At 40.6% G+C, this 26,087-nt stretch overlaps 1 protein-coding gene across 4 annotated transcripts in view; it reads right to left on the minus strand.

Moving 5' to 3' along the window:
* C10H10orf71 (chromosome 10 C10orf71 homolog) overlaps positions 1 to 16,000 on the minus strand; it is a 123,783-nt gene extending 107,783 nt beyond the window's left edge. For 3 of the 4 annotated variants that reach the window (XR_011922443.1, XM_072424185.1, XM_072424184.1), the window contains exon 1: positions 15,855 to 16,000. The gene's annotated coding sequence lies outside the window, so the exon portion shown is untranslated. Of the gene's footprint in view, positions 1 to 13,691; positions 13,887 to 15,854 lie in introns of all 4 variants that reach the window. The other variant, XM_072424186.1, reaches the window with a different exon arrangement.
* Positions 16,001 to 26,087: the final 10,087 nt, after the last annotated feature.

Here is a 26,087-nt window from a genome sequence, read left to right on the forward strand (position 1 = left end):
TAGTTTAACTTCCATACTTGGAAAGGTCCTAAAGAGTTTGATAAAGAACCACATAGAGGAGTTTCTGCTATAAAATAATATAAGTGATATTTAGCTTGGCTTCAGGAAAGACTGAAGTTGTCAAACAAACTTACTCTCTTTTTATGAGTAAGTAAGTAAACAAGTAGACAGTGGAATAGCAGTTGATATAGCTTACTTGGACTTTGCTAAAGCATTTGACACAGTACCCCACAGACGGGTATTATGCAAGTTAGGGTCAATAGGCTTAGAAAAGACAATCTGTAAATGGATAGAGAACTGGCTTAAAGACCGCATCTAGAGAGTAGTGATTAATGATTCATACTCTGAATGGTCTAAGGTTATTAGTGGTGTACCCCAGGATTCATTGTTGGGACCTTCACTGTTTGACATCTTTACAAATGTAATGATATAGAGTTTGGAATTAAAAGTACAATTTCTGTGTTTGTAGATGACACCAAAATATGTAATGGAATTAAGTCCATACAGGATATCTATAATCTACAAGCAGACCTGGATGTACTGTTTAATTGGGCAGCCAAGTGGCAAATGATATTTATTATAGATAAATGTAAAGTTATGCACTTGGGGTCTAACAACATGCATGCATCATACTGTCTAGGGAGAATACATTTGGGGGAGTCAGGAATGGAAAAGGGGGGTTCTGCTAGATCATAGACTATATCAAAGGCTAGCAAAGTACTTTCTTGTAATAAAAGAGGTGTAGACTGCCGAGATAGAGATATAATCCTGGCCCAGTTTAAGGGGGATATGATCACCCTGTATAAATATATAAATGTTCCATATAGAGAACTCTCTTCCCAATTATTCACTTTTGGATCATTACAAAGAACAAGAGGGCACTTTTTAAATACTTTTTAAATTTCTGTCTTACTGGTTCATTTTCCTTTCAGTAAATTTGCATGTCTTAATTCTCACACTAAAGGCAAACACTGTTATTGCACAGATTAGCATCTACATTGTTTCAAAATATGCCCCTAAATTAAAGAAACCTATACCTAAAAGATATCATCAAACTATGTTAGATGCTTTTGTGTAACAAATAAAGATTGATATAGGGGGAAAAAGTTACTTTCTATAGGGACAATTCTGCCCGAAGCCTAGGGCCATCTTATTCCAAACATTAGACAGTTCAGATTTGTAGGTTTTACTTCTCTCTCAATAAATATTATGTGCCCAAGGACCTGGGCCAGTGGTAGGGAATTTAGTAAATAAAAGGTGCCTCAGGTACACAATGCTCTTTTTTAAATCTGCTATTGTAAACTATTAGGATAGCTTTAATAACATAAAACAATAATTATTCTGTCTTTATTAGTACCAAATGAGCACTCTTCTGGAATAGTTCTTTTGGCAGCATTTTCTCCCCTAACTCCTTCCTTGACATACTTGACAAAGTTTAATTCAGCTCAGAAGTAGAAGCAAATATAATTCAGGTCAAAAGTGGCAGCCACCATAATTCTGTTCACATAGGTTTAATTGTTTAAGAATGTATTATTCTAAACTACACTGATATGGCAAGATAATGAAAGCAGTCAATGTCTGCCCATGTAAAGCTGTTCTTTTGGCTTCAGTAGTTTACAGACGCTTCAGTGACCCCCAGTGACAGTTCTTCAGTGATGATCAATCAGTAAAAGTACCTCCCTCCCCAGTGACCATCCAATAGCGACAAACTTCTCCGCAAACATTTTACCAACAGTCTTCTGGTGACAGACTTCTGTGACAGACCCAGCCAGGTGATGTACCCCAGTGAAAGACCACTAAGTAAAAGTTATCTGAAACTGATATTCAGTGGCAAATGCATCTGTGTCAGACCCTTTCCCCTCTTCACAGTAATAGACCTTAGTGACAGACCCCCAGTAACAAACATCAGTCACAGACCCCTAGTGACAGACCCTGAGCAACAATTCTCTAGGTAGCACACATCAATAATTGACCCCCAGTGGCAGTTCTCTCTTACCATCCTTATTGCCATTGTCAATTTGCATACTCTGGGGGAGAAATGAAAGGGCAATCCTACTCAGGACTGGGGGACAGGGCGTAGGTAAAGGTTTTAGATCATGGTGGGCCATATGGGCCCCCTACATTTAGAGTCCTACTCCCCACTAAAACCTTTGTAACCCCTGTTTCTTCACCAGTGCCCAAAAAAAAATCATTTTGTAATATTCTTTTCCAGGCTTTTACATTGCTGTTATTGCATACCACTATACTGCTTAGATCGTAATTTTCCTTCTCTGTTGCAGGTTTTGCTGATAAGTTAAGAATAAAAACTGAATCATAAATAGGAACATACTAAATCATTGAGGTCAGCATTACAACATATTTAAACATATTCCTCAACATACCATTGTGTATCTGTAACAGCTGAGAGTCTCCTGACATCAGTATCTAAAAATAGATTAAGAAAATAATTTGCCTTAAGCCAGATCATTGGCCACATGTATTCATAAAGGGCCAAACAAAATGAAATCACTGCTCTAAAATACAGTAATGTAAGCCCACTCTTGATTGTAATGTAGCCTGTTATTGTTCAAAATGTACATTTATTAATGTAAATGGAAATCCACATTTTTTTTATGTATAGTGAAATCAACTAACACTGCTACAAATCTAAGTAATCAAGATGAACTTAATCACACTAGATCATAAGCCTAATTTCTAGTATACATTTCGACACACCAGTTGAGAAATTTCAGTGGTAGGCAAGTGATTTACAAGTAAAGTCACATAAAAACTATAGAAAAAAACTTTGTAGATTAAAGTCCATCCTAAGCTTTTCCTTTTTTCATGGAAAGATTAGGATCCCAAGTTAGGCTTTTCTTGCTTGTCTTGGTGATTCACCCTCCAAATTAGTCCCAACTTACACAGGTAACTCACTAAACCAGTGCAAAAATGAGTCTGTACCAGTTTACCAGCATGCAGAAAGGACTAGAAACAGGACTATTTATTTGGTCTACCACCTAGTTATCAATACATAGTTCCTAATAAACCTTTCATAAAATTGTCAAATGAAGCTTCTATCACTGCTGAGACATCTTCCCACTAATTGAATCATATATCTTTGCCATTTTACGCAATACTGGCACCAAAAGAATGGGGTTATACACACACACATATACACGCTCAGGATCGCCTTTGCTGGGGTCAAAGGACACTTGTCTGGTTCATCCAACTCAGATCACACACCAAGGTATCAGCCTTAAGCTGGCTTGCAGCCAGGTTTATTGAAGGTTGCAGATAAAATAACAAAACAGCAAAAGAAAACCTTGCCTGTCCGGCACTTACTATACATAAAGACATCCCTGTCTATCAGCTGGAGGGCTTCTCCCTGTCAGCTCAAAACCAAGCTTGCAGCAACCTTCTACTCACTTTTGAGCTCACTCACCCAGACCGACTTTCTGAGTCTCTCAGCCGAGCTCCCTCACAGACCAAATGTCTGTGTCTCCAGCAGAGCTCACTCACACAGTCCACCTGTCTGTGTCTCCAAACAGAGCTCTCTCACACAGCCTGCCTGTCTGTGTCTCCAAACAGAGCTGAGCTCACACAGACCCCTGTCTGTGTCCCCAAACAGAGCTGAACTCACACAGACCCCTGTCTGTGTCTCTCCAAGCCAAGCTACTGACTGAGCCCCTGGCTCTATGGTAAATCCCCACCCTCAGTGCTTCTTCATTAAATTATCTCCCAGGTGAGAGTCTTCCACCTGCTACTTCACATAGGAATCTTAGCAAATATAACTCACTTAAAAGAGGAGTCTTGAGCAAATATATCTCATAAGAGAGGAATCTTGGGCAAATATATCTCCCTTTCCACCTCCAGTCTTGCCTTGGTGTGACAAAATATTTATATATATATATATATATATATATATATATATATATATATATATTCATCTATACATTCAAATGTTTAACATCATAGCCTAAAGAATAAGAGTATGTATAATTAATTACAGTCAAGCCTGGCCTAACCACAGTACCCACAGGCAGCACAAGGCCATGATAATCAATAAGTATGTCAGTTCTAGCTTTTCCTCTCCCTATAGCATATCTGCAATCATTTTGATTACTTCATTACTGGTGCTGGGCTACCCTATAGTCCCAGTGCTGCTGATGTAGTCTACTACCCTTTTACTACCTGAAGCCCACTGCTGTTTTTCTGACTTTGCTATGAAACCTACTTTATAATTTAAGGAGGAAACCACCCAAGGTTTTCTGCCTCTGCTATAATACCCATATGTTTGTTTGTGGGAGACTCATTCTTGCTATGGACATTTATTTTTAGGAAGACCTCTCCAAGGATCTCTACCTCTGCTATGAAATGATAAATATTTCAGGAGACTGTTTAAAAAGGAAGCCTGTTAGTTGACAATTATCAGCAATTCTGTACTGTAGGCCAACACAGCGCGCAATGTTTATTCTCGGCAGAGAACATGAGGTAAATACCCTGTTTCCCCAGAACAAAGGCCTACCCTGAAAATAAGCCCTAGAACGATTTTTCCTTATTTTTGAAGATGGTCGAAATATAAGCCCTACCCCGAAAATAAGCTACAATATATATAAATACATGGACAATGGTTCTAAAGGAAATTGAGTCACAAGAAATTCAAGATGGGATTCAGGGTTTTGAGAGTTATGATGATGTTCCAGAAGATGATAACATGGATGTATTTGAATAAATGTTGATTTTTGTTCCTGAATATCACAAGAAATTCATGATGGATTTCAGGGTTTGGAGAGTTATGATGATGTTCCAGAATGTGATGACATGACTATGTTTGAATAAATGTTGTTTGTTATTCAATAAGACATACCCTGAAAATATGCCTTGGAGCATTTTTTGGAGCAAAAATTTATATCAGACAGTGTCTTATTTTTGTGGAAACAGGGTAGCTGTCAGTTCCTTTCTCTGCAGCCTGGGGCATCCCCAGTTTCCCTTTTGCCTGTAAATGGTCTCTCAGCATCCCCTGCTCCGCTCTGTGTGTTGATGTACTGTTACAGACATTGGCTGTTTCTATGTACACTACTTGGATTGACCTTTGACTGTGAAGCTGACTCTGCTTTGTGCTTCTCCTTTGGTATCTCGTCTGGTAGACAATCGCCCGTGTATGACCTTTGGCTTGTTTTCTGGATTTGTCCTTGTAGGTACCTGATGCTGCTTATTTTATTCCCCAGATGCCATGCCTTGCGACTAAGTTCTGAGAGCAACAGTGTGCTAGGAAACGCAACCGGTCTTTCAACTGAGTAGGGGCTTGCTGAAGGAAAAGACTGGTTTTAGATTGGGGGACTGGCATCTGGTGAGTACTGGTGTTGGACCAGGGCCTTACAGGGCTTTTTGCATGACCTTTCAAGAATGTTGGTGCTGCTTCAAGTGTGGTACAAGGAGCTTACTGTTATGATATTCCCATACAATGTATAATATAGGCTGAAGCTCTATTGTTTGTTATAAAGAAAGCTATTTGTTCTTTGTAGTGCCATGCCATGCAAATGTATTTCTACAAGGTACCTTTAAACTGTAAACCCCGTGGACTAAAGCTTTAATTTTGGTATTAGTGACACATGCTTCATATGAAGTCCATTTATGATTGTAGTTTGATATCTTTCAAACAAATTTAGTGACCTCAGAGAGCTGAAAATTTAAGGATTTGTATATTTTCTATGTTGTTTTGTAAGATGCATACAATTTCCCCTCCTCAACACTGTACACGTTTCACATTTTTTGTATTTATTTGGAACTGAGACATTTGGTTGTTTTCATATATTTTGATGCATTTGGATGCTATAGTTATTCTCTTGAGACCATAAAAAACACCAGAATGTCATCCCTATTGTCTTAAATAGTGATCAGAAAGGGACTAAGCCCAAACAAATACACATATTTAGCTGAACGGGTCTAGAAGGAAAAAAAACATGCTCAAGCATTACTACCATTGGTATTGAATGTAGCTCCAAATTTAACATCTAGATTTGTTTGCTTGGACAGGTCTAGAACAGAGCAGAAGCATGTTCAAGCAACTCAACATTAATCACTTGCAATGTGCCGTAAACTTGCTACCAGATTTGACTTCTGAAAGAGTTAGTTCCCACCTCCTTGCATATTATACCCTTCTCTTCTGGCAGCATATAATTGTCTGTGCTGACTTAGTGTCTCCCCTCACTTCTCTGTATTTGTATTCCCCGGATTACATGTGAGATAGGGTCTGTAATTTTGTTTTTAAGTTGAATTTGTATGTAAGTCAGAACAGGTACATGATTTTAATAAATGCAATTAGAAGAGATGTTTGTCTCAACAAAATTTTAGGCAGCATGGAGTCAGTTACTGTAAAAAAAATCCTCACTGTGATTTAATCACAATTAAAGCAAAAAAAAAACTTTATGGAGCCTAGACATTCATTAACCTATGTAGCAAGCTGTGCTTTGATATGCAAAAAGAAACAACTGCAGAGTTTGTCTTGGTCATTCAATAGTTACAAGAGGCTGCAAAAAGAGCTCACCCCCACTAAGATCACCCACAACCTCAGCTGGGTTTAGCAAAAGACTTCTTCTGCAAGTCAGGCAAATGGTCCTCCTCTCAAGCCTCTGTCAAGCAGGGAATCCCCATTTGTATATAGTAGTCCTCCATATGTCGAATTTCCTTAACCCAGGGACTACCTGTATAAACATTTATGTAGTGGAATACTGTAAAATGTGCTAGTGACAGTTCAGACTTTGCTGGGGCTGCTGACATCACATCCAAGATGGTGCAAAGGTTTGGAATGATTTACAAACATAACATTAATAAAATGTTAAATGCACATATAGTTGTATATAAAAATTGTTGTTAAAATGAATGATCTGGAAATAAGGTATTTTTTAATGATGCAATAGATCCTAAGAGTATTGGATTCATCAATTATAAACAATAGAAAAACAGACTATAAATGTTCCATGGACTCATGGTAACCCACACAGATTAATACTGACTAAAGTTCCTGTCTTTAGATTCCAAGTGAAAGGCCAAACATAGCGTGTGTTCAATGCTGGAGCCTTCTTGCTTCACAACTATTGCTCACATATTCAGTGAAATGCAACCACTTCTCAGTTCATCATTAGCACATTCAACCACTGCTGCCCCCATCCATCCCCCATGGGTGGTGAGACACAATAAGCCTGATTTATTAAAGCTTTCTAAGATTCAAAAAGGCAGACTATCATAGGTGAACTTGGGTGATCTAGCAAACCTGGAATGGATTTCCTAAAAATCATTTACTATTAGGTGGCAAGGAAGTGTGGGGGTATAGCATGGCAAGCAAATATAAAAATAAATCTATAAAAAAGTAAATATATTTTCTTTTTTTAAAAAGGAGGAGCTGTGGATAAGTCTGTAAATTATCTAAGGCAGAAATAATGTTTAATGCAGAATTTTCGATTTAAAAGTAATGATTATGTTGATTGCAGAAAAACTTCTGGTCCTGGTACTGTTAACTGCCACTACAGTTAACAGTATACACTGTAAACAAATTTGCGAGGTACCTCTAGCCCTTGCACTTGTGTAATATGACCAAATGATATTGGCTCACACATTTCATCCAACAGCGAAGTGTTACCACTTAGGAACACACATTCTGTTTAAATGAATTTTGACTACACTAGATACATTTTATATTATTATAATAAAATATATAATATATTTTTGTTAACCTTAAAAGTAGTTTAGGCAGGGATCTGTAAACTACCCGAAGAAAAACAGTGTTATGCACAGGGTACTACGTTAAAGTTCAAACATACCTTATCATGTGGATGGTACATGGTAGGTTTTTTGTATGCAAAGGAAAGACACCATGTGGAAAAGCATAGCATAAAGTGTGGTATCCTTGTGCTTTCACATGCAAAAATAGGAGTCATGGAAGAAAATTAAAGTGAAGCAACCTTCATCAATTATTTTCAAATCTTTTTGTATAGAGTATAGAATATAGATCTTTCTTTCCTCCTAAACATGTGGTTATTCACCTACTAACAAGTTTCTAACTAACTCTGCTGAAAGTCTATACCAGGCATCAACTACTCTATCCACTTGTTCTGTTTACTAAGGTTAAATTTAAATATCACTCTTGCTAGTTTGAGACAATTTATCTTTATTCTCCCTTCATAATAAAAACATTCCCTATTAAACCTAAAAGATATTTAAGGGTTCCAGTAGTGCCCCCACCCCCCCCCTTTCCATAAGACTGCAAATTATTAGTTCCAGCAGTCTGTCCTAACATGTTTTATCCCTTGGACCTTTTTACACTTTTTATTTCTTGGTCTTGTTATGTCTTGTTAATATCTTTTTGTAAGTGAGGTCTCCATAACGACACAATATTAAATGAGCACAAACTAAAGTTCTATGTAGTGGTATCAGTATTTTCTTCCATTATAATGGTGATCCTTCTAGTTATGCACCCCAGAACTCTCTTCCCTTTCTAGTTCTGACCAACATGTTCCATGTTACAAACATCTCTTTATGCACCTTTGTCTCATCAGCAAAAATACTTACCTTGCCACAAGCTTTCAGCTATATCACTTAAATTAAATATAACAGGACCTAGAACAGAGCCTTGTAGGGCACCACAAATGGCAGGTATCAGTTCTGAATGAACTTCATTACAACCACACTCCTCTGATATCATCCTTAAGCCTATGATGATTATGATGAGCCTAACTATGATTACTGGCTTACTGATTCTCCAATGAATAAAGTCGAAGTTAGAACAACTTGTTTATGTGACCTTTATATGGAACCCTATCAAATGGTTTAAGCTTAAAAGAAAAGTTACCATTATAGTACTAGTAAACATAAACCATGCACTCAATGTTTTACCTATGCTTAATCATTACCTGCAGTTGTCACAATTTAACTAAAGATCCCAGACAATTGCTAAACCTAAGATATTTAACATTAATTCATATAGGAGGCTGGATGATGCTGGATGTCCTTCAACCAAGAAATTAGGTAGGGTTTATCTGATTTGCTGCAGCTCTAATCCACACAGTAAGATGCCTAATATTTGCAGTGAAATCAAAGTAAGCAATTTCAAAACATGCAAAAAATGAAGTTCAGCTTTAACTAAGCAGTAGACAGTAAACATTCTGGTGGAGGACACCACTCATCTGAAATTTTTGATCATTCATAAAAAAACTATGTTTTAATAACACATTTAAAATAACTTAACTGTTCTATCTGTTATACTCTAGCCACAATCAAGCAGCTACAGCTCATGTACCTAATGTTATTGGTAGGCAGCACCTATACAGAGTTGTAGGGTACCCTGATGAAGGAGCACTTAGAAAAGGTGCAGAATCTGTAAAATGAGGCACGTGCTACAGTGTATTCCTATGCAGTGCCACCACTAGTCAGCAGAATATAACACAGTGAGGGCAGGGTATGTAATGTTCAGGTTACAGGGATCGGAAGTATATTATGCAAAAAGAACATTGGTCAGAAGCATGTAATACTTACATAGTAAGTCAGGTTAAATAAAAGTTCATCAAGTTCAACCACTATGGAAATAAACATATCCCAGATATAAAACCCTACTGATATAATTGATCCACAGGAAGGCAAAAAAAAAACCCTGGTACAATTTGCTCCAACAGGGGAAAATTCCTTCCTGATTCCATGAGGCAATCGAATGTTCCCTGGATCAACAGTCTGTTATCTTAATTTAAAGCTTTAATATCCAGGTATATTTTGTGCTTCTAAAAAAGCATCCTGTTCTTTTAAAGCAATCTAAATGAGTTACTGAAACTACGTCCTGGGGGAGCCTATTCCATATTTTTACAGACCTTACAGTGAAGAACATCTTCTTTATCCAGAGCCTAAACTTCTTTTCCTCCAGCTGCAAAGAGTGCTCCCCTGTTCTTTGTAGCAATCTTAAAGTTAATAGTTGGAAAGAGAGTTCTCTACATGGTCCATTTATATATTTATATAGGGTGATCATTTCCCCCCTAAAGGTAGAATAGATTCAGTTCAGCTAATCTCTCCTAATAGCTGAGCTCCATTCCTTATTTCTTTAGTTGCCCTTTTCTGCACTCTCTCTAATTCCACAATATCCTTTTTGTGAACTGGTGCCGAAAACTACCCTGCATATTCCAGATGTGGTCTGACCAAATGCTTTGCATCTCTGCAGTATATTCCTTTTTAAAAACAAGAAAGTACTTTGTTTGCGTTAGATATTACAGCTTGGCATTGCATGCTATTATTAAGTCTTTGATCTACCAGAACCCCCAGTTCTTTTTCTTTTTTTGACTACCCCAAAAGTATTCTCCCTGGACAGTATGCAACATGCATGTTGTTAGACCCTAAGTGCATAACTTTACATTTCTCCATATTAAATGTCATTTGCCACTTGGTTGCCCAATCAAACAGTACATCCAGGTCTGCTTGTAGATTATAGACATTCTGTGTGGACCTATTTCCATTACATGGTATCATTTCATCTGCAAACACAGAAATGATTCTTTTAATCCAAAAATCTACATCATTTATAATGATGTAAAACTGTAAATGTCTCAACACTGAACCCTGGGGTACAACACTAATAACCTAAGACCATTAGGAGTATGAATCTTTAATCACTACTCTCTGGATTTGGTCTTTAAGCCAATTCTCTATCCATTTACAGATTGTCTTTTCTAAGCCTATTGACCCTAACTTGCATAATACCCGTCTGTGGGGTACTGTGTCAAATGCTTTAGCAAAGTCCAAGTACACTATATCAACTGCTATTCCACTGTCTACATATTTACTTACTTCCTCATAAAAAGAGAGTAAATTTTTTTGGCAACTTTGGTCATTCTTAAATACATGCTGACTATCACTCATAATATTTTCTAGCAGGTAATCCTTCATGTGGATCTTTATCAAACTCTCCTTTCCAACTATGGACGTTAAAGTAACTGGTCTGTAGTTACTTTGTAAAGCAGGCCTGAAGCACAATTTTGGCGTAGGTCCTCATGACAGGGGGAGTAGGGAAGACAGAGGGGTAAGGGTTAAGAAATTAAAAAAAAAAAATGCGGGGAAAAAAGTGCGGGAATATTTGAGTTGGTGAATAGTGGGCAAAAAGTCTATGGGAGGGGAGATAAGACAGGACATAAAAGAGGGGCTGAGGGGATGGGGCACCAATTAAATTTTGGTAATTGATCACTCCCACCCTCCTTCCCTACTTGCATGGGGATTGAGGGGGATATTGTCATGGCAGCTGGGGGGGCGTGTTATTTTGGGTCCATGAAAGTTAGAGTTGGGGTAATGGAGAATATAGGGGGCTGGGACCCATAAAGGTATGGGTCTTGGATGGTAAGGTTTGCCTTGCATGACACTTGGTTGTTGTGGAGGCTAGGATTTGAGAGGTGGGAGATCCATTAACTGTCCCCGAGGCGGTGTATGAGCGACTGGGGGCCTGGCTGTGGAGCGGAGATATCTGGATAATGGAAGATGATTATGTGACTTTCATGGACTTACAGGAAGGTGTTTTTCCTGTTATACTTGAAATGGTTTTTGGTTATGTTACATTGGGGGGTTGTGTTTATTATCAGTATAAAATATGATGGTATATATATTGTGTTAATAAAGGGCTGCTGTGGCCAATTTTTTCCAACACAAAGTGTGTTTGTTTTATTCTTAGAAGGTCAATTTGGGGGTGGAGGAAATAATTGGTGGGATTAGCAGCGATGGCTTCTTATACTGTACCCGGTGATTAAAGAGTCTCTAAAAATTAGAAACAATAGCTTTGTAATAACTGAGCTCAGCTCTTTGAGTACACATGGATGTAATCCATCCGGTCCTGGTGCTTTGTCAACCTTATTTTGTTTCTCAATCATATCAATTTTGAGCCATTGTTGCTTATTTAAGGCATTGCTATTAGCAATTTAGACTGGAGCTCTGTCTTTTTCCTTTGTGTACACAGAGCAAAAAAAAGTGTTTAATAAATCTGCCTTTTCTTTATCCCCAGTTACCAACCCAGAGACATCTTTTAAGGATCTTACATTCTCAGATCTGATCTTTTTGCCATTATTAAATTTAATTTTTTTGAGGTTTACCTAATCCTTTGCGACCTATCTTTCATTTTTAAGTTTTGCTATTTTTTTTCACTTTTTGCACACTTTTGTTTTATTCTTTATAGTTTTTAAATGATGTAGGTGATCCTTCATTTTTATTTTTTAGGAATGCCCTTTTCTTATTCTATATGGCTTTTTTTTGCATTTGCTGTGAGCCACATAAGGTTTAAATGCATCCTTCTAAACTTATTACCCATTGGAATATATTTTTCAGTGTGTTTGCGTAGAACAGACTTGAAACATTCCCATTTCTGTTCTGTGTTCTTTAAAGACAATATTCTCTCCCAGGTAACGAAAAGCCGCCCTAACCAATGGAAAAAATACTCTCTTAAAATATAATGTTTTTATCTTTCCTATTTTTGCTTCCAGTTTACAGCTTACCGAAATCATATTATGGTCAGTGCTACCTAGATTCTCTTTCATATGCACATTGGTTACAAGCTGTGCATTGTAAGAAAAAAAAGGTTCAGCAGAGTATCATTTCTAGTTTGGGCTTCTATAAACTGTACCAATACATTTACTTGTATTGAATTCATAAATATCCTCCTTTTTGCTGTACCTGTATTGCCATTAATCCAGTCAATGTCAAGGTAGTTAAATCTCCCATTATTAAAACATTGCCAGCTTTTGCAGCCTTATCTATCTGTGCTAGTAGTTGATTCTCTATTTCTTCCTTAGCACTGGGGGGCCTATAGCAGACTCCAATAATTACCTGTGTATTATGCATCCCATATTTCACTCCACCCATAATGCCTCAACGTCATCACATGCTCCATCAACAATTTCTTCTTTCGCATTCACTTTCAGATCACCTCTCACATACAGAAAGACACCACCACTTGTGCTACTTGTTTTACTGCTAGTCATTGGTAGGGAAAATGCCTTAGTGTCAATGGTCAGTATTGGGACAAATACCCTCAGTATCCTTGGTAAGTGGGAATTTAAAATGTGCATTACCAGTAGTCAGTGGTAGAAAGTAACAGCTGCAGTATCTGTGGTTAGTGGGAGAAAGACTATATCACAGGGATGGTGGTCAGCGGGAAAAAAAAAAGTCTTCAGGTTGGAATTGAGCAGTTTCTGTGTTCATTTAGATTAGTAAGTACTTTAGCTTTGGTTTCAAATAAAAGATAATGCTACAACATTATTCTCAGTGAGAGAAATAGTGCCCTTTTGACTGTATACACCTATTTTCCTCTGCTGCCTCTTTAATAACTCAATGACATCACTATTGGAACTCTGCAGCAACGTCATAGAAAAGTACTAACTGCCAATTGGGTACAGTGCCTGGTGATTGAAGGCTATGTGACTTAAAGGTGAATTCCAATGCTATATACTGTATATAGTTCAAGCAATCTGCCTAAATTGAATAAGTGCTTTGTATTTCAGAACAGCCTTTCTGGCCTGCTGGAGCAGAGTACTTTATCCAAATAAATCATGTGAAAAAGTTTCATTTTACTTTTGTATTAAAATCTTTTCACTAAAATAGATCTGCTTAAGCTGGCCAGGCCCCTCTTCTGTCTTAAATAACCCACTATAGGTAGGTGGAAACATACCTGTAAATGAAGAATTTTGAAATATACTTACCATCCCCATACATTCACATCAATAGGTGTGATGTCCCCATTATTCCAGACTGAGTCCTTTGAAACAATGTGCAGGTTACATCTTCTTGGATTAGATACTCTAGTCTACCAGAAGATAATCTTATTGCAAGATTTTTCAAGCTCAGTTTTTTATGAGACTATCTGGAAGGGCAGTGACATCATTCTGACCTAGGTGCTGAAGATAGATGATGAGGGTAAGGTAAACATAACTGTAACTTTATCCTGTACAGGTGTAATTTTCAAATAATTAGGTGTGTTACGACAAAATTCAGATTAGCTATTAGTTACTAAAAGATGTGTAAAGGTTAAGACAGGAAGAGAAGAGTATGGGTTATGGTGGGGTGATCATTAGGGATTGAGAAATGCCTGGAGGAGTTAAAAGGGCTGAAAGAAAGAGAGGGGCATTGTTAGTTGGCTAACTAGAGTGAGCTTCCCGCCCGCCTGCCCTGAACTTGGCGTAGTTAGTCTGGTAGTAAGTTTGTTTGGGTTAGGGTCCGGGGAAAGCGGGGTCTGGTTGATGATGGAATATTGGTAAAAGGACTTGTCAGTGGGATGGTGTCAATGGTGAAGACTGTTGGACAATGAGGAGCTTGGTGAAGGATTAATATCGGAACCCAAGGCACAGAGAGAACCCTAATAATTTAGGACACATAATCTTAGTAACCATCAAGCAACTGAAACCAGAAAAGGCTCTATTCTTCCTAAATAAACAGAAAATAAAAGTTCCTTTACATAAATGTGCTTTTTTAGCTAAATCAAAAACGGTTGAAATAAATATCGAAACTAAATTTGAACCTCCTCTAATTTATCCAAAGCACATTAGAGGCCTACAATTACCATGTCCCTACAAATACCACTATATCATTACATACTATACTTTTAAATCCACACAAGAACTGCTGGTCAATCATAATCCCTTTTTTGAATCATTTTCTTAAACAAAAGTAATTATCCCTTATATTTTACATGCTGTGGCTGAATGTTATATAGTCAGTTCCTGCCTTCCCTGCCTTGTTGATTGACAGTAGAGCCTTACTGTCCTTATGCCAGATGATCTTATAGAGAGGGGACAGCACAAATGACACACTGCTGGAAAGCATACACAGCATACACAGGTGGGGGACATATTTCCCTGCTGTGTAAGATGTATTTGCAGTGTTCACCCCCTAGCTAGGCAAACAACCCAATGCTGTGAGAAACAGAAAGCACAGACAAAGGCAATTGGGTCACATGAAAAGAGTTAGGGTGTAGGAACAAAACCAGTTACATTCAAAATTCTAATTTTGCCAACAAAAACGAATATGTCACATCATATTATTCAGCTCAATCCACCACAAACCTAACACAAACAAAGATAAGGATACCAATTTCAAAAATAAAAAGTGGCTATAATGTAGTCTGCCCTACCACAGAGTACAAATATAGAATACACAGAGCACATGTGGACCCGCTCCGGAAGATTGTCTGCAGAATTGTGGAAGATATCTCTTGGGAACAAGGACAGGCAAGTAAAAGACTGGAAGGGTGGGTTGGGGGTTAGATAGCCAATATAAAAGTATCAAGTACACCAAACAGTTAAGGGTTAAATTTGCTTTTCAGTATTTATTGCTGTCATCATTCCTTTAGGGAAGATCTGTCACCACTGTTTGTGCTAGGGACTAGGAAGTACAAGAAATTTTGCTAACTTTGGTGCATGCACAAATAAAAACCCGATGGAGGTTATAACCATTGCTTTAAAGTACTTCATTATTGGATACATAGTTTTATTTCACCTTTGTAAAAAGTGCCCAGCAGTTATTTGTTATTCAGGTTTGGTACAATCTGAATTCTTTTGAAAAAAAAATCATCAGGATGTTTAATAAAATTCTAAATTCACAAGTATGCTTTACATTTGAGTTAACTATGTAACTTCATGTTAAAAAGAGCTTTGTAATATTTTAGGTATATTTGTAGTTGTAGTTATATTTAACCATTGTAATTACCATTACCAAAGTTTTTCATTCCCCCCACTCTTTACATAGATAAATGTCCAGAAAAACTTTGTACAAACATGCAAATATTTAATTGTATAACTCATATGCAACATACATAACATATGTATATATTCACACACACATTTTTTTTTAAGTAGCCATAGTCTTACCTTACTTCAATTCAGTGTCAACTCCTTATGGATACTTAAGCATACAAATATACAGGAAACAATTTTCAATGTAAAAATCCACAAATTAATGCCACTTTAGTCTTAGGAGCTTTAGTTAAGGGAGCTGGGTATAGTAATGCGTGCTCTCTTCCCAGGCAAAAGGAGAAATCCAAGCTTTCAACAGTGTCGGGTATCTAGCAGATGGTAGCAGCCTCTTCGTCTATTTTTATACCTGGCTGTGTCTGGGGCAGCCTTTTTCATGGTGATAAAACCCCCAGGCTCTGTACTGATCATTTAAAGTGACTGGACAGGTAGCCTAATTCAGATATAACCTAACGCCTAACATTAGTGGTATTTACAGATGATTATAGTTTATGGCAATTTACACTATCTGTGCCATGAATTCCACAGCAACATACTTATGTGATATTTTCTAGGGTATAGTACAATATAAAGATTTCAATGCTCAATAACCCTGTGAGGAATAATACTTTCTTGCTAGAAATTTGTACAGTATTTTTCCTAGAGTATTTTAGAATAAAATTGCATCCATACATTTTTTGTTTAGTTTTGGGTAGAGAAGCTAGTTAAGTACCTAAGAAGTGTTAAAAACACTTTTACATTTCCTTTATATTCTAAATCCCTGTTGGAGAGATTTTCACTAATTTCTTGCCCCATTGAAGGGTCAATTTTTATTCACAGTGGAAAAAGAAAGTGACAAAACCCCTTTTTTATATAAAATGGAGGGTAGAAACTCAGTTAGTACTTTGTTGCTGTCTGTGCCTTCCTGTCCTGGAAGCACACCTTGCCCTCATTTCTTGTTCATGTGGAGGTAAGGAGTAAGGAAAACTATAGTGGGATCATTGAAGGTAATACAAACCTTACACACCTTTCATATTTTTTCACACATAAATTAATAAAATAAAGTTTTTATTGAAGCAAGGTCTTATTTATACTTCTGCGGCTAGATTTGATTATTGTGTATTAAATTAATATTTTCATATGGAATCATTTTATTCCACTAAACTAAACTAAATATGTCATTTATTACCATTTGCACCAGTTTTTAGCTGGTGCTTTTGGTGTAAATCTCCTGATATTCTTAAGCAAACACAAAAACAAGCGCTTCACACCAACAAAGTGAAGCTCTTTTACTTGAGTATGTGGATCTAGTTTTATTTATAACAGGTCCTGCAGAGTAGCACATGTAAGGATTAAAGGGAAGACTGATGTCATTGTGGTATGAAGAAGTGGCTAAATCTAGAATTACTTCAATGACAGAGTTGAGTGACAGAGCCAGTGATGCAACACGTGGGGTGGTAAGAGTTTGTTTACAAAAATATGGGTGAACAAGCTTTGTTCCTTTCTATGTACGATGTGTGGGGCTAAAATGTAAAAAAAAAAAAAAAAAAAAGTAAACTAAAATTAGTAACCCTCTATTATATTTAGCTGTTTAGTGTAGGTATGTATTTTTTATAGTCCCTTTACTAACTATAAAATTACAGCACTGGTGGGGTTTGGAGAAATCTGTTCAGATTCCATCTCAAATTACATGTTTTTTAAATCTGAAATTGCACATTGGGAAAAACAGCTAATGTCAGACAGCTACATTGGTATTCTTTCCTCTACAATTGCAGGTCTCGCCTGTTGAAGCTGAAGATACCTCTGACATTTATATGGCTTCAAGAGCTTTAGTTCATTCGGTGTCTCCTGTAGGGACATTTTTTAAAGCCCACTTGCAATATTTTGCTGTGTGCAACACGAACAAGCATTATCCACTGATCTGATAGAAACATTGGGCTTGATTTATTAAAACTCTCCAAGGTCCCCAAAAATCTAGAAAACCTGGAATGTATTCCTTAAAATCATTTGCTTTTTGCTATCAAATGTTTTGAATCCTGGACCAAAATCATTCCAGGTTTGCTGGATCCCCCAGCTTCACTAATGAAAGTGTATACTCTCTAGCCTTAGAAAGCTTTATAAATCAGGCCCATTGTACTCACAAATCATAACTTGTCCATATCCTCCATCCCATTTTAAAAAACGTTAATAAAATCAAAGTTGTTGCTGCTATTCCAGTGTGTAGCCAGGTCCATGCTATTGAAGATATATGGAGAAGTGGGCAGTGGCTAGGGGCAGTACATGTCCTTCACTGCCCATTTAGGTGAATGTCTTGTGTGGCACTGACACATCCCAACAGTGACATCTGTTATCATACAGTAAGTCGATTGGGAGGAAGAGCTCCAGGAATACCTTCTTTTCTGATTCTTCTTCCACGTCACAATAGTACCACTTCCGACTCCCCCGCTCCCTATTGGTCTTGCAGTGACAAAGTGGTCTTCCATCCCACAAAATGATTACTGACACACAAAACTGCTGTGATTCAGAATTACATATGTTGCACCTCTTGTGGGAGCACATGTCATCAGTAGAGATGAGAGAGCGAATTTATTCAATTCGGGCTCATGGCCATTTGGGCCGTTCTCGCTTACCAAACATGTAGACGAGAACAGCCTTTGTAAATTCGGCCGCCGAGACTGAATTTTTGGAACCTGCAAGACCAATCAGGAGAGTGGTGCTGTGAGCTCCACTCCCCTGATTGCTCTTGCAGCCCTTTACTAGTTGTGTGTATTCTTGGATACAATTTCTCTATCCAAGAACACAGGAGTCCTGTGTTCCTGGATAGAGAAACTCTATCCAGGAACACATACTACAGGGTGGCAACAGCAATCAGAGGAGCGGAGCAGCTCCTCTCCCCTGATTGCTTTTGCAGTCCTGTACTATGTGTTCCTGGATATTCCTGCAGTGGGAGTCCCACGGCTGGCTGCTCATGAATGAATGCAGTGTGGAAAAAATCCTCTGGTCTCGTTCATTGATAAACGATTAAAGAACTCACCGGGAAGTGATCAGCAACTGTGAACATTTTAATAGTGGTACCATCAGAACCAATATCAATATATGTACATGTATGAATAAACATTCCCCAGGAATGTAATGTAGTTATAGAATGGGCAATAAAAAAAGGATTACTTACATTTCATCAAGTAAAATGAAGTAAGTTCTTACTTGATAGAGAAGAAAAAAGCCATTGGAAATATCTATTGGTCCTGAGTGTCTTTCTCCTATGCTGCTCGAGGGGGTTCTACCGTTCCCCATATGTGCATCACTTGCCAGGCTCAGGTACACCTGATATTACATTCTTTGCTGTGTACCTACATGACTTTTTTGTTTGGTTCTTGAAAACTATTTGTAAAATGTGAAAAATGGTGATACAAAATAACTGTTTGCTTCTGTGTTTCCCACTGTAGTCTTCTTCATGGGTAAATAAGGCATCCCCCTGAAAATAAGCCCTAGAGCATATTTTGGCCTTCAAAAAAAAATAAGACAGTGTCTTATCATCGGGGAAACAGGGTTGTTTTACATTATAGTGTGTTCTATTCATTTGAGGTTCTGTATATGTATAATCCCTGATGAAGTGGATTAACTCTGCGAAACGTGTTGGATTATCAGAACTCACCATAACATATCAATGATATAGATACCAACCTGGTGCTGTGCACTGGGCATTTTATTGAAATTTCCACTCCTCCACTGCTTTTTTGACTGGATATTTACCCCTTTAATATCTGGGTGCTGCCTAATAGTCTGTGCCAATAGCTTTATGCTTAAGTCAAATAATAGAGGCAATGACGAGCATCCCTGATGGGTGCCATTATGTATATTAGTAGGCCTGGAAGTAAAGTGAGGAAACTTAACCACTGCTGTGGGGCATCTGTATAGAGCATGTATAGCCTGAAGAAAAGAACCCCAGTCACCAATATGAGAGAGAACACTAAACATAAATGGCCAGCTAAGGCGATCAAACACTTTTTCAGCGTCAAGACTAAGTAAGAGCGCCCCTTGTTCCATCCTATTAAGCGCATCGATTATGTCTAATATTCTTCTCATGATGTCTCTGGCCTGTCTGCAAGAGATAAAGCCCACCTGATCTTTATGTATAACCGAAGGGAGGTGCATCCCAAGTCTAGAGTCTAGTATTCTCGTAAACATCTTTAAATCTGAATTTAGTAGAGGTATAAAGCTTGTTGGATCTGTCGGATCCTTACCTGGTTTTAAGAAAACTGATATATATGAATAGAGTGTAAATTGTGGGAGTGACTCATCTTCTAAGCACACTATAAAAAGTGTGTGAAGGTGAGGAAGCAGTTGTTCTTGATATGTCTTGTAGTATAAATACAGCAGCCCATCCAGACCGGGAGCTTTAGTGGAATCGTTGAATATCGTTAGCTCTATTTCTTCCTGTCTGATTGAGCTGTTAAGTTTTTCGATCATTTCATTCTCCAGCAGGGGAAGAGAGCACTTCGCAAGATAGGTATCTATGGGGGATTATAACGTCTGACCTCCAGCCCTTTGGGATACATGAACTTTAGAGTATAGATCAGTATAATAATCTCCAAATATCTGTGCTATGACTTCAGAATCCCTTACTGCAGAAGCTACTCATTCTCTAAGTTGATGAGCAAACAGAGTATCTGCTTTGCTCCATTTTTCATAAAACCTGTGATGCAGGTATACCATAGCCTTTTCAATGTGATCAAGATCTACCTCCTTAATTTTGTTCCGTACATCAACAATTTTATGAGGAAGTATGACAGAGGAGGAGACCTGCATGGATCGTTCTAAATCTCTGAGTTCAGAGGTCAATTGGAAACAAAATGCCTCTTTGTTCCGTTTAAGTCTGGAGGACTCTTTATTAAATTGCCCCCTTATAAGCCTCCCACAATGTAGAGGTCTGTGCCACTGAGCCTGATTATCAGAATTTCTACCTGAATAGCCTGTTTCGTAGGTCCATACTTCAAAAGATAATCGTTTAATCGCCAATGCCATTTGCGGGGTGCATAGCAGTGTCTCATCCCATCAGCAGGTATCTCTCCATTCCCTACTGCATCAATCCTTAGCCTCCTTTGTCTCATGGATTATTGCTGGACCCACGACACCAGCACCAGTGAGTAGGGCCAACTCAAACCTTTTGACAATGATTAGCAACATTTCGAACTGCCACAGAAGCATGATTGTAGAGGGTTAGAAGTTTGGATAAGGCAGATGACGTCCGCTGATGTTCCAGATAATTTAACTTTCTACCTGATGGATTACTGGGCCAAGAATCTTGGAAAGAATTGTATGTTTGTCCCCCCTCATGTTGGGATGAGATTTCAGTGTTGCAGGTCGATGGCTTGACAAGCATCCCTATGCTAGCAAACAGCATAGTGTGGAGCGATTGACGTGTATTAAAATAGTTTAGTCCTGCATTGTTGACCTGCTTTAGTACCTGTTCCAGATGCTTGTAGTTGCAGTATTGAGTATTTGCAGCACCAACCACCGTAGCGATACCACCACAATAACCAACAGCAGAATTAAGGATGAACTGATCAGAAAAACAGATTCAGGCTACTCCCATTGGCTAAATAAAAAAAAACCTAGTCATTTTTTACCAAATATATCAGTCATAATTAAAGATGAGCGAATCAAAGCTGATGAAGTGGAATTCGATCCGAATTTCAGGAAAAATGAATGCGAATTTCCTTGCACTTCGTGGTAACGAATCGCCATTTTTCTAAAATGCTAAAAATATATAGGCACTTCACTGTTGCAGTTATTTATGGTGAAAGCGTTTAGTGGCCTATTTCAGTACAAAAAAAAAATATATTCTCAGTTCACTTCTGGAGTTATATGTGGTGAAAGCATTTAGTGATGTATCTGAGTACAAAAAGAAAAATATATATGCAGTTCATTGTTGCAGTTATTTGTGGTGAAAGCGTTTAGTGGCCTATTTCTGTACAAAAAGAAAAATATATTTGTCGCTTTTAGGGGTGTTTTAATTTGCTTTTAATTTATTTAGTTAAGCTAAAAGTATGTCAGACAGAGAAGTGCCAGGCCATGCACAGAGGAGTAGCAGAGGCCTAAATGTTTCTGGCGCAGTCAGGGGTCCCAGCAGAGTAAGGGGGCATGTAGGCAGCAGTCGCAGCGAGAGTCCCGAGCTCCCAGGTGTCATCTAGCGGTCCTGTCTTCACCCGCAACCCAGCGGTTCTTGATTGGTTAACTCGGTCATCCACTTCATCCCAAGTGACATCAGACACTCACAGCCAACAGTCGGTGGGTTCGTCAGACACAACACGTAGTTGGTATGGCCCGGGAGCAGGCCCTGTGCCCTCACCTGTCCTCAACCTGCCCCTGTCCTTTGCTGTTCCCTCAGCCACAGAAGTATTGTATGCTGTGATAATGAGCTAGTAGAGGACAGTCAGCAGCTACTGCCCAGACAGGATCTGGAGGAGACATCCATCGCTTCCTCCACTAGGCAGGCAAGTAGTGATGAGGAGAGTGGCATGGGAGGTGGTGTTGCTCCCACCCTAGATGTTGCTCCCACGGCAGGCTCCTGACCCAGAGACCGTTGAGGAGGACATCAGTGACATGCAGACACTACTCAATGATGATGAAGCCGATCACACTTGGGAGCCGGGTGAAGGAGGGGCTTCATCATCATCAGGAGAAGAGGGTGGCAGCTTGCCCGTGAGGCAGCGGCTGAGCCAGCAAGGTGGTAGCATGGCTGGGAGTCAGCAGGGTGGAAGGTCGGAAGCCAAACGTGCCCGGGATAGACCACCTGCTTTGCAGCAGCCTACCTGCCTGGGAAGTAGTGGTGCAGGGGTTCACAGAGGCAGCGGCGGTAGCAGTCAGTCAGTGCAGAGCGTTGGGGGGAAAACCACCTACTCAGTGGTGTGGCAGTTTTTTGTTAAGCTGCCAAAGGAGGTTAACATGGCCATATGTAGAATATGTGGGCAGAAGGTGAAGCAAGGCCAGGGTGCCAATGATGGCACCAAGGCCCTGCGTCAACATATGCAGTGTCACCATAAAGTGGCCTGGGAGAACCGTGGCTCTGATGTGGTGGTGCAGCCTGCTGCAGAAACCGCTGAATCACCCTGTGGCACGCACCGGGTTTCAGGCAGTCAAGGCTCCACCACCACAGCCGAAGGGAGCTGTATGTCATTTCCATCTTCTGCTGCTCCAGATGCTCCTGCTCCTCCTACTCCTAGTCAGTCATTCCACCAGCAACCAATCACTGAAGCGATTGCCAAGAGACAACAGTATGCGTGCACTCATCCAACGGCGCAGAAGCTGAATGTGCTCCTGTACAAGTTGCTGGTGCTGCAGTCCCTCCCTTTCCAAATGGTGGACTCTGCACTTTTCAGAGAACTGATGGCTTGAGCCGAGCCGAGGTGGAAAGTCCCAAGACGTCATTTCTTTGCGAAAAAGGCAGTACCAGCCCTGCACAAATATGTAGAACTGAAGGTGGACAAGTCCTTGAGCCTGTCGGTGTCTGCCAAAGTGCACGGCAGCACCGACGTGTGGAGCTGTAACTATGGTCAGGGACAATACATGTCCTTTACAGCCCACTGGGTTGTCCTGCGACAACGCCCGCCTCTGCCTCCTCATCCTCCACCATGTACTCAGCCTCCACTGCAGGGACAATTCACAGTGCCCCTCCAGCATACCACATGTGCAGGTCACGCTGTTCTGCACCTAGTTTGCATGGGAGAATGGAGTCACACAGGGGAGGAACTGCTCCGTGTGATTTATCAAGAAATCAAATCCTGGCTTTCTCCGCAACAACTCAAAATCGGAACCATGGTCTCCGACAATGGGAAGAACATGGTGTCCGCGCTGCGTCAAGGAAGGCTGAGCCATGCGCCATGCATGGCAAACGTGTTCAATCTGGTTGTCAAGCGGTTCCTGAAGTCTTCCATCTATCTGCAAGACATCATAAAAATGGCCAGGAAACTTTGCATGCAGCCAGTCGTACACCGCAAAGCACACCCTCCTTGAGCTGCAGCGGCAGAATGGCATCCCCCAACAAAGGCTGATTTGCGACATTTCCACCCGTTGGAATTCCACCCTCCATATGTTGGACCCACTATACGAACAGAGAAAGGCCATCAGCGATTTCTTGATGATCCAAGCGGATAGGAGTACTCCCATGTGTAACATGGATGTCAGCCAGTGGCAGCTCATGCGTGACACCTGCCGTTTGCTCAGGCCCTTTGAAGAGGCCACGTTATTTGTCTGTCGCCAGGACTACGGGATGAAGAACGTCATTCCACTGCTTCATGTCCTGGAACAGATGCTGGTAAATCTAGCTGGTCAGGGGACTGGAGACGTGGGGCCTAGATCTCACGGCCACATGAGGCCTGTGGGGCCTGAACTGGAGGAGGTAGGAGAAGGACATTGGAGCACAGGCAATGTATAGCGAAATGGGTGGTTTTTCTACTGAGGTGGCAGGAGAAGAGGAGCAGGAGCAGCCAGAAGAGCAAGAGGGAGATGAGGAAGATGAGGCAGATCACCCATACACACCGTGGCAGTATGCAGTGGAGATGGAGGCAGGGGGGCCCTCCGAGTCACTTCCATAAATGGCCCACTTCATGCTCACTTGCTTGCGTAGTGACAGCCGAATTGTCACCATTCGGCAGAGGGATGACTTCTGGCTCTCCACCTTGTTGGACCCTCGCTACCAGTCCAAAATGGGGGCCTTTTTTACACCCGCTGAGAGGGAGGACAAACTGAACTACTACAGAGCCATCCTATGTAGTCAGTTGGCCGCTGCCTATAGCAGGTCTGACCGGAGAGGCCCTCTGCACTCACATTCCGCTGCCACATGGCTGCTGTGGAGGGGTGTGGTAGTACCAGCAGTACAGCTCCATCAGCAGCAGCCTGAGTCTAGAGTCGCTGGTGAGCAGCTTTCTTCACCCGCATAGTGAAGAAACTACTCACCAACAGCTAGACATAGAGCAGAACCTGAACCAGCAGGTGGTGGCATACTTGGAGTGCACCCTGCCAGCAGTCATTGAAGATCCACTGGACTACTGGGCAGCCAAACTGGATTTGTGGCCGCAACTGGCTGAGTTTGCCCTGGAAAAGCTGTCCTGCCCGGCCAGTAGTGTGGCATCAGAGCGGGTGTTTAGTGCAGCGAGGGCCATAGTTACCCCAAGAAGGATTTGCCTGTTCACCCAAAATGTGGAGAGACTGACCTTTGTCAAGATGAATCGGGCGTGGATCTGCCAGGATTTCCACCCACAAATGCCTGATTCATCTGATTAGAAGATCCATGCCGCCTGACCCAAACCTTGACAAAAGAGACCGGTTTCTTCTGGCTACCTGCCTCAGCTGCTACTTTGATGCTGCCACCTGCATGAGGCCACACATCAGATGCCAAGTGCTTATTCTTTCACCCACCTTCATCAGCAGGTACTGGTATTGCCACCCAACGCCCCACTCTGTCACCGGGTCACTTTGTGGCCTCCTGATGCTGTCGCCACCTCTAGGCTCTGTCATTCTGCCACTCTGTGGCCTACTCATGCTGCTGCAACCTCCAGACTATGTCATTGTGCCACTCTGTGGCATACCCATGCTGCTGCCACCTCCACACTATGTCATTCTGCCACTCTGTGGCCTATTCATGCTGCTGCCACCTCCAGACTATGTCATTGTACCACTCTGTGGCCTAATCATGCTGCTGCCATCTCCAAACTCTGTCATTGTGCCACTCTGTAGCCTTCTGATGCTGTCACCAAGTTCATACTCTGTCATTGTGTCACTCTGTGGCTGCTGTCTGATGCTGCTGCTGCCGCCACCTCCGCTCTCTTTCATTGTGCCACTCCGTGGCCTCCGCCTGATGCTGCTGCTGCCGTCACCTCCACTCTCTGTCATTGTGCCACTCTGTGGCCTCCTGATGCTGTCACTACCTCCACGCTCTGTCATTCTTCCACTCTGTGGCCTACTCATGCTGCCGCCACCTCCAAACTTTGTCATTGTGCCACTCTGTGGCCCCCTGATGCTTTTGCCACCTCCACACTTTGTCATTCTTCCACTCTGTGGCCTAATCATGCTGCCGCCACCTCCAGTCTCTGTCATTGTGCCACTCTGTGGCCTACTCATGCTGCTGTCACCTCCACACTCTGTCATTGTGCCACTCTGTAGCCTCCTGATGCTGTCGCCAACTCCAGACTCTGTCATTGTGCCACTCTGTGGCCTCCTGATGCTGCCGCCACCTCCAGTGTCTGTCATTGTGCCACCCTTTGGCCTACTCATCCTGCCGCCACCTCCACACTATGTCATTGTGCCACTCTGTGGCCTCCTGATGCTGCCGCCACCTCCACACTATGTCATTGTGCCACTCTGTGGCCT

The sequence above is a fragment of the Pyxicephalus adspersus genome, chromosome 10 (assembly GCF_032062135.1).
Source record: "Pyxicephalus adspersus chromosome 10, UCB_Pads_2.0, whole genome shotgun sequence".
Classification (NCBI taxonomy): domain Eukaryota; kingdom Metazoa; phylum Chordata; class Amphibia; order Anura; family Pyxicephalidae; genus Pyxicephalus; species Pyxicephalus adspersus.